This window comes from Camellia sinensis, chromosome 2 (genome assembly GCF_055761805.1).
Source record: "Camellia sinensis isolate YWXY chromosome 2, ASM5576180v1, whole genome shotgun sequence".
Lineage (NCBI taxonomy): Eukaryota > Viridiplantae > Streptophyta > Magnoliopsida > Ericales > Theaceae > Camellia > Camellia sinensis.
Genome location: NC_138962.1, coordinates 123,130,533 through 123,141,135, shown reverse-complemented (window position 1 = coordinate 123,141,135; position 10,603 = coordinate 123,130,533).

The following is a 10,603-nucleotide window of genomic DNA, read 5'->3' as shown; positions in this document are numbered from 1 at the left end:
CAGCTTGCTTGCAGAGGAAGGGGGCAGGGTTGTTAGTCCGACCAGTAGCTGCACCACCAGAATCTTCTAGCCAGCCGGGTATTGGGCCAATCGAACGTATAGTGGGGAAGCAGTCATTGGGGCCTTCATCAGCCCAGATTCTGAACCAGTCTCGTGCTCAGGTACTGCCTACTTGTTGGACGTGTACTCAGCCGGGTCATATTCGACGTTTTTGTACTCAGCCGGGGACTTCTTTAGGGGTTTCGCAACCTAGCCAGGCTCAGTTTCATTCGACTGGGCAGGAACAGTATCGTTTTGGGGGACTAGCAGGCCAGATTGCGAGGGCCTCAGTAGAGTGGAGTTCCCAAGCCCCAGTTGGGGAAGTTTGTAGTTGTTCCAGGTGTGGACAGAGGGGGCACGTCGGTAGTTCTTGTCCGTGGTTAGTAAACTCGTAGGTTGTCTTATGTTTGGGGTTGACCAATTTCGGCGGTCCAGCAAGGGACGGTAGTAGTAGTAATATTGATGGGATGGTTTTGTTTTGACTAATCCATTTTGTAATCGGTGGATTATTGTTTTGTGATCATTAGGTTTCGTTATGTAACCAATGTCTTTTGGGAATGTTGAAACATCTAAACTGTTTGTTTATCTATATGTATACATATGTGCTTGTTTGTTAATTTCCCTGGAATGGGTGAATTGGAGCATGTTGTAGCTCTGAAGTTTTATTAATGTATAAAGTTGCTGTAAAACCATAAAATTTTTTTTTGGTATTAGGCGTGTGACTTGATTGGGGAAAGATGAGGGCTGAGGAGCCATGTTTTCAAAATTTGAAAGAACCACCGAGGGGTGCGTGTCCTAGCCATGGCAATATTGGAGCGAGAACTGTTTTACTTGCCAAGTGTGTGGAATTTCATGGGTATTACCCATTTTAAATTTTGCGCGTAGTATAGATTTCGGTCTACTGTCGGGTGAACTCGAGAGGATGTGAAGTGTGCGATTAGTACTAGATGTAACACGTATTTGATATGGTGTCCTACGGGGGCATAGCGTATAATTTTGTTAAGGTTGGACTTGTACCTTCGTGGTAAGTAGCGTTGCCGAGATTGCAGGTGTACTGATTGGCCGTTTTAAGTGAGGGGATGTTAGTCCCTATATAAGGTTGTGATTGTTGTGTCGGGGAGTGTTGTATTGTAAGCAGTTGGTGCTATATCTCGGGTAGTAGTATATGGGTACTTCCTAAGTTTTTGGGCTCCTTTATTATGATAGAATGTGATAGGTTAGTACCTTAACACTGGTTAGGTCGAGAGATGCTATCGTAAGGATTGATTGGGTGTACAGCCCGTAGTCAGGGTGTGATCCGTGGATGGAGTCACAGTGGTATGGTGTTTGCGGATAGAGATGTGGATTAATAGTGAGGAGGGTGAGAACCTTTACTCTGCTGGATAGTTAGAAGAGTGAATCCTTGAAAGCCTTGTCGGCGACTTGTAGTGGTGTCGGGGTTTGGTTCATGATGGTTGCCTAGCGGTAGTTTTGACTAGTGGTTTAGCACGGAGGCTGGGCCTCTGGAGGGTACTCTCGGGATGGGTGGCAGGCAAGATGTGGAGGTTTGATGTGATGGTTAGATGTGATGGTTGCGAGAATTGCGCGGTGTTAGCAAGACTATGTGAGAATGAGCGAGGAAATGTGAGATTTGTATCTCAAGTTAATGGAAATGGTACCTGTATGTTGGTTCGTGTTTTGGGTCTTGCTAGTCAGTGAGTCCGTGGTGACCCCATCGGTTGTATAGGGGTAGTGTTCGTATTGTGATTGGTTATCAATTGTTGGGTTTGGATTGTGAGTGGATGCTGGCAGCATTCTAAAGTAATGAGTATAGCGTTGATCAAAGTGGTCCTTCGTGTTCGGGTTGTTGTAATTGAGGTTGACCATGTTGGTCTTGGGTCAAGGAAGTGAGCAGGCTTGCTAGATAGCCATGGCGGGGGATGGTGATTCCCTTAGACGCAGTGTTGATGCGGTTCAGTTTTAGGAGATCTGGTGAGATTCCAAAATTTGTGGTTTGTGTAGAGAACTCCGCGATTGGGGTCAGTGGCTAGAGTGGCACATCAGTGTGTGGATTACTGAGTGTAGAGTTTATTGAGTTGATTAGTCAGCTTGTCGGTAACGGGATTTGAGTTGGCATTGGTCACCTTGAGTTTAGTCTCGTTCGTTGTAGACTTTGTATGTTGATTAGGGAAAACTGAAACTAATCGAACATTTGTCGTTGAATCTGACGGTTGGAATAATACATCAAATATATGTATTGATTGATCATTGTGAACGATGGGCTTTTATACATTACGTATGTATGATGTTTGGTTTGATATTGATACAGCACTATAATGTGTATCATTTGTGTATTTCTGAGCCGTGTTTATGATTATAAAGTGGTTAAGTAGAGGGAGGTGGGATAAAATTGCAAAACCATGAATTTCTTATACCTTATGTGTTGATAGTACTGTTGTTATTTCTATTAACTATCATTATAGAAATGTTGTGTTCTATGTCGGTTGTAGCATCATTGTGTGGGTGATGGTTGTGGATAGTGCTGTTTTGGAAAGAAATGGAAAACAAAGTTTTCCCAGTGTTTGGGCCATCTAAATGCGTTGTTGAAAAGTTGATTTAATTCAAGGATTTTAAAGAATTCCAGATTAATCTTTTGGGCAAATAAACTGTGGATGACTCTGCGTTTTGGGTAACACCGTATTTGTGAAAAATGTTTACAAAGCTTTTGAGTCTTCGTATGGAAAATGCAAGATTTATTCCGAAACGTTAACGTTGAAAATTTAAACATCTTTGAGAAATGCCTCTTGAACAAGAAAATGTTTCCTTATTATCTACTCTAAAGATTTGCTCTGGTCGTGTTGTTGAGTAGTGACTTAGCTTGAAGCACTAGTCGGTTATTGGTGAATTGTTTCGGGGGAGGTTTGATTTGTTGAGGCTTGCGTACCTAAGGTGTTGTCGTTTAGAATGTGTTCCCTTGGTTAGTCTCTTCCTTGGTAAGAGTGAGTCGGAGGTTTGTTTTGAAAGTAATTTCTTTCCTTGGGGGCTGGGTTATTGAATGCTCTGTGATTAATTGGCCTTGTGTTTTGGCGTATCCTTAATTTTGGGGACGAAATTCTTTAAGGGGGGGAGGTTATAGCAATCCCGGTTTTCCCTTTCGTGCTTAACTGTAATCCGGATTCGGTTTCGTAAGAGTGCTGCTGTCTTATCCTCTTTCTATTCCTTTCTCTTTCTGTTCGAGCTTTTGGTTGTGTTAGGCAAGTTGGGAATAAGTTGGTCGTGTTTTAAAACGTAAAATCTTTGCCTAGTTTTTGGTCCCTCCGCTCGAGCAGCGCTTTTGACACTCGAGCGGGACTCTAACATTGCTTGTCCGTTCGAGCGGGGGTTTTGGTGCTCGAGCGGGGAAATCATCCATCCAGTATTTCGTCTGCAGTAGTATACACTCAAGTGGGGGATTGGCTGCTCGAGCGGGAGTATGTGTCTGACGCTCGAGCGGGGAGTTTGACGCTCGAGCGGGCATCATGTCTGTAAAAGTTCTGGGAGCGTGCATCCACCGCTCGAACGGGGGATTGGACGCTCGAGCAGGGATCTATGAGTGACGCTCGAGCGGGGATTTTGCCGCTCGAGCGGGGCGACTTTTATATAAAGCCGAGATCCGACCTTTTTGTTCACTTTTCAACATCTTTTCTCTCTCTTACTTTTTCACAAAGGTATTTTGAGAGTTCCTCTCACTAAAACCCTAACTTCTCTCTTAGGATTGATCTAGTAGGAGTTGTTTTCTCACCTTGGGCCTTTACAAAAGTTGTGTTGATCTTCGAGGGCTATTTTTTAATCTGAAAATTTCAGGATTTGGAGCATTTCCGTTTCTTCATCTTCTTCATTGCGTCCCATAATTCGAGGTAGGGATAACCTACTCCATCTTATGAACTTTGTCTTTAAATTTTAGCATTTTGATATGTTGGGGGGGTTGTTGGGAAATTTTGAGAATGTTTGGGCCTTTGTGTAATTTTACAAAAGTTGGGGTTTTAAATATATAAACCTATATGCATGTTAGGCATAGAGAAATGAGATTAATGTTGGGACAATGATGGAAATGGAACCTTAGGGTTGTTTTGTGAATTATGGTAATTTGCCCTAATTGGTTTAATTAATTAATGCATATAATTAATTGAAGAAAGCGAGGAATTGAATTGAGAATGTTGAAATTGGGAATGTATGGGATTAAAGAGTGCAGACAAATCATTTGTTGCTCACCTAATTAGATTGTTGATATATTATCCATTTGTACATTTATTTCCTGTTTAGAAATAATTGCCTTGGGCTACCGGTGGAGAGTAGTATTGATTGTTGTAGACAATGCATGATGATTAGGCAAACTAAAACTAATCAATCGGATGTGTCATAGAGTGTGACGGTTGATAGAATACATTAACTTTATGTATTGAGTGATTGTGTATATGACCAATGTGTTTATATGCATTATGTGTAGACGGTTGATAGAATACATTAACTTTATGTATTGATCGATGTGTATATGATTCTGTGTTTATATGCATTGGTTGTGTAGAGAAGGAGATGGGGGATTTACTCCGCGGTTTAGGGGAAGATGGGGGATGTACCTCTAAACCGGATAGGATTGGGAGGAGATGGGGGATGAACTCCGTAGACACAGCTCATATGCTTGTCTAGAGAAGTGAAGATACAGCTCATATGCTTATCTTTGTGAAGTGTAGATATAACTCATATGCTTGTCTAGTGAAGTGTGGATACAGCTAATATGCTTATCTGTTGATGTGTAATATGCTTATCTGTTGTGGTGTTGATATAGCTCATATGCTTATCTATTGGAATGTTGATATAGCTCATATGCTTATCGGTTGTAGTATTGATGTAGCTTATATGCTTATCTGTCGTAGTAGCCATATAGCTCATATGCTTATCTATTGAAAAGTTTGTTTGATTTGATATAGCTCTAAAATGTATATCATCATCGTTTGTGAAGTATGGAAGTAGTTTATGTGTTATTAATACAACACCAAAATGTGTATCCACCGTGAATTTTGAAAATATTCTAGTGATGAACTATAATCTCATCAAAATGTTTTGGCCAGAGTACTGAACCCTGTTTTCAAACTCAAAGTTGAATAAGAAACGAAAAGTGAATTGTAACATAGGCTTGGTTGTCATGGAATTGAAATAAGATGTAAATGGAAGTGTAAGTATCGACCATCTATCAGTTGCTAATCTTTTAATCATTGTTCATAGTTGGTTTAGTATATCTTTGCTGGGCTGTGGCTCACCCTATATGGGAACATCATTTTCAGGTACAGGTAGCATGCCACCTCTGAGGACATAGCTTGGGAGGCTAGGGGCAAACATACTTTTGTTGCCTTATTTTCCTTTTGATGTATTACATGTAAATTCAGGCCAAGGGCTTAATGTGTATCGAGTCAATACTCTCTTTTGTAACCAAGTGTTAACTTGGAAAGCTGTAAGCCCGTAGGGCATTTACTTTTGTTGTTAACGTGTAATACTTTTGTAATGAAGTACTCTGATAAATTGAGGAAATGTGGATCTTTTGTATATAAATGTATGTTTATATTGATAGGTTTAATGTTATTATTTTGAGGGCGTTAAACAGCTAGATTTTTTAAAATACGTCTAAAAATGTCCTATATATCACTTTGAAGCATTAAGATTTATTTAATTTAATGGTTGAAATTATCTTATTTTGAAATAAAAATATAATTAAATTCATGAGTTGAGATAAATTCAATATTTTAATGACTAGTTTGACACACTCTCTCTCTGTCTCTCTCTCCCTATCATTTTCTTTATGTATTTGAATAAAAAAAGAGAGTTACAATACATAATTTTTGTATACAATAATATGTCAAGTTAAATATTCATTATCGTAATTTAAAATTCTAAAAATGTCACTATCAAATATTTTGTAAAATTTTTATATTTATAAATTTTATATAAATTATTTTTTATGTTATATTTAGTAGACTAATATAATATTCATTGCCTACTATGTGACATGAGATTTAAAAAATATTAAACGTTAAGCATTTTTTTTTCTTCATTCTTATCAATTTATCTCGCTTTTTCTTCATAAAGATTGCGATAGCTACCAATGGTTGCTATTTGAAGCGTATTACTTCTATTTTCATAATTAGTTTATGTATTACTTCTGTGTTCATAATTAGTTTATGTTGTTAAATTATGCTGTTTTTTTTATATATGGTATTTTCAACTTATGCAACATATTAAAAATAATTAATGTTGAATTATTGATTTTTAGTTTTATGGTGCGTTCTAGGGTTGGCTATGATTCAATAATAAATTATTGGATTATTGATTTTTTCTTTATGAAAAATAATATACAAGCCTATTTTTTGGACTCATTTTTTAAACTTAATGACGTGTAAGTAGGATGATTCGTTGATATTTAGAGAAGACGTGATATATCTATATAATAAAGCAGAATGGTTTATGAATTTGTCCCACACACATTGTCATATTAGGACATTAAACTTCGGAATCTATATATTAAAGCAGCTAGATTTTTTAAAATACGTCTAAAAATGTCCTATATATCACTTTGAAGGATTAAGATTTATTTAATTTATTGGTTGAAATTATCTTAATTGAAATAAAAATATAACTAAATTCATGAGTTGAGATAAATTCAATATTTTAATGATTAGTTTGACACACACTCTCTCTCTCTCTTCCCATCATTTTCTTTATGTATTTGAATAAAAAACGAGAGTTACAATACATAATTTTTGTATACAATATTATGTCAAGTTAAATATTGATTATCGTAATTTAAAATTCTAAAAATGTCACTATCAAATATTTTGTAAAAGTTTTATATTTATAAATTTTATATAAATTATTTTTTATGTTATATTTAGTAGACTAATATAATATTCATTGCCTACTATGTGACATGAGATTTAAAAAATATTAAACATTAAGCATTTTTTTTCTTCATTCTTATCAATTTATCTCACTTTTTCTTCATATAGATTGCGATAGCTACCAATGGTTGCTATTTGAAGCGTATTACTTCTATTTTCATAATTAGTTTATGTATTACTTCTGTGTTCATAATTAGTTTATGTTGTTAAATTATGTCTTTTTTTATATATGGTATTTTCTATTTATGCAACATTTAAAAAATAATTAATGTTGAATTATTGATTTTTAGTTTTATGGTGACTTCTAGGGTTGGCTATGATTCAATAATAAGTTATTGGATTATTGATTTTTTTCTTTATGAAAAATAATATACAAGCCCATTTTTTGGACTCATTTTTTAAACTTAATGATGTGTAAGTAGGACGACTGGCCGATATTTAGAGAAGACGTGATATATCTATATAATAAAGCAGAATAGTTTTTGAATTTGTCCTACACACATTGTCCTACTAGGACATTTAGACGGCTCAGATCTATTCAAATTATAAAACAACGGCTGAGATATATTTTTCAAAAAATATCATACATGTACGTTTTCTATTTTCCCACTTTTCTCCTTTACTTTTTCCTTTTCTCATCCATCCTTCAATGATCCCATGATCCCACCACCTCCATCTCTCTTTTTTTTTTAATTTTTTTTTATTTTCTCTTTGTTTGTTTTTTTATTTTTTATTTTCTCCTTTTTGTTCACTTATTTTTGTTCATATTATATGAAAAAGACTGCGATCCCAGAATTAGAAGCCAGATTTTACTGTGTGTAGTGGAGATTAAATTAATAAATTTTATAGTCCACAAATTAAATGAATTTGAACAATTAATTATTATTTTTAAATATATTAATTACTTGATAAACTTTGTAAATTTAGACTTCATATGAATCTTCAACATATTTTAATAAATCATAACGGCTTTTGAATCTTCAACATATTTGGTCCTATTAAGACATTTGGATGGCTCAGATCTGTTTAAATTATAAAATAATGGCTGAGATATATTTTTCAAAAAATGTTCTACATATACATTTTCTACTTTCCTACTTCTCTCTCTCTTACTTTTTCCTTTTCTCACACCCCTTCTTCCATGATCCCATCATCCTACCTTCCTCTTTCTTTTCTTTTTATTTTTTATTTTCTCCCGTTTTTATTTTTCTCTCTACTGGTTTATTTTTTTATTTTCTCCTTTTTGTTCAATATATTTTACATATATTTCTATACAATGTTTGTATGCTCGTAATACACTAGGACATTACGGGCATACATACAATTTTCATATAATTATATAAGCAAAAGCAGTATTGTATGTATGCTAGCCATATCTATCTATCTAGCTATATATTATATAAGTAAAAAAGAGTTTTCCTGAGGAGTTTTGTGAGAAATCTAAAATTTTATAATAAATTTGTGATTTTATCAAATTAAAAAATAAATTTAAAATAGTGTTGGAATGTCACGACCCCAAACCGCCCCTAGTAGTTTGGTGCCGTGATGGCCAGTAATCCGTAATTACCGAAGGCCAACTTTCAAAAGTTTAACAAGATCAGAGTATGATAAACGGGGCTCTCAAATGCGGAAGCAATAAATCAACATACAAGTGGTCCATAAGAGCAGTGCATAGATCCAATGTAATGGCATACATCTTTACAACTTTACAAACTTGAATACAACAAAGCAAAATACATATTACATCTTGATCAAAAGGCTTCTCGAGCCGACATATACAAAAATACAGTGAATACAAGCCAAGAAGCATGATTTTCAAGATTCGCTGACATAAAATAAATGGCATTGCCGACGTGAATACAAAACAAAGCCGACATAATCATGGATCCAAAACAAGCTTTCAAACACATTCTAAGCGTCGCCGACGTCCTGCTCATCACCTACATATATATAGAGAGGGTGAGCTTGGATACTCAGTGAATGGTACAAATAATAAAGGTTTTGCATGAATATAACCGAAATCTTTCAAAACAATACATGCCAAAAACCATACGAATATTAGCCGAGATCCTTACAGAACAAAATACGTCAAATCTTTATCAAACAAGGGATGAACCGTATTCATCTGTCAAGTCTTACAAGTCTCAAGGGATGCTTACTGACATCGGCAAAACACATCAAGCTTATCAAACAAGGGATGAACCGTATTCATCTATCAAGTCTTACAAGTCTCAAGGGATGCTTACTGACATCGGCAAAACACATCAAGCTTATCAAACAAGGGATGAACCATATTCATCTATCAAGTCTTACAAGTCTCAAGGGATGCTTACTGACATCGGCAAAACACATCAAGCTTATCAAACAAGGGATGAACCATATTCATCTATCAAGTCTTACAAGTCTCAAGGGATGCTTATTGACATCGGCAAAACACATCAAGCTTATCAAACAAGCAAGTCCACGCGGTAAACCGTCAGTGGCGAAACAAGGACTGTACGATCCGTAATCGTTTGGTCAAAGGTACTGCGAAAGTTTATAGTCCTCCAGCACAAGGGACTTGTGTTACTTAAGCCCGTAGCTCCTTTTAACACGATGATCTGGTGTTACTTAGGCCCGTAGCCCGATTTAACATTATGGAACTTGTGTTACTTAGGCCCGTAGCCCGATTTAACATTATAGTCTTTCAAAGAAAGGACCGTATCCTTTTATACCTAGTGCTGCGAAAGTTTAGAGTCCTCCAGCACAAGGGACTTTTCAAGGATGACATCAAAACAAAGCTTATACTTGATACATCAAAACAGGGCTATTCATTCATGCTTAGCAAATACTTTCGTCAAAACAAAGCAAAGCAAGACTTATTAAAACAGTATAACATAGCTTTATTAAAAATACCACTCACCTAGTTCTTCGGGTGTAGGCTCAAAGCAAAGATCAAGGTCCTACAATCACACGGAAATCACATTCTCAAAACATACTTTACATGTATGCAAATGACCTCGGCGTTCATACCAGGTCCAAGCTAATAACAAAGCGAAACATGCTGGGAGTTTAAACACTGCTCCCGCCTCATGAAAACACACTAGGTACCAACCAGGTCTTTGCCGAGGTCCCACATCTCCTTGCCGAGGTGTGGTCCCGAGGGCTTCATCAAATAAAGTCGGGAGAACCTGGGTTTCCCTTTGAAGAATATGAAGAACATGATCATGAGGAAAAATGAATGCAAGATCACAACTTGTTACAAAAATCTGAGGTTTCATGCCATGAGTTCAAAACATGGACCTGGGTACCCATACAAGAAGGTCATGCAAGAACAAACACAAAAACATGGTTCTTGTTTCAAACTTTCGGATCAAAACGAGACTTTTCTTCGAAACACATGAATACTATCCTTTCTCTTCCAAAACCAACTTCAAATCGATGCATGACATGCAAAACAGATCCGATCATGCAATGCAGCTAGATGATCAATAACAACAACTAGAGTAGATCAAGATTCTAACCTCAAAACTCGAACCCAACGGTTCAAACCTCGAAGATCAAGCTTGGAAGATCTATTCTCACTCAAGAACTCCTCCTCCTTTCTCTCTAGAGCTTCTCCCTCTAAAGGCAAAGATTTGAGACAGAATGATTTGTCTCTAGGTCTGCCGGCTGTC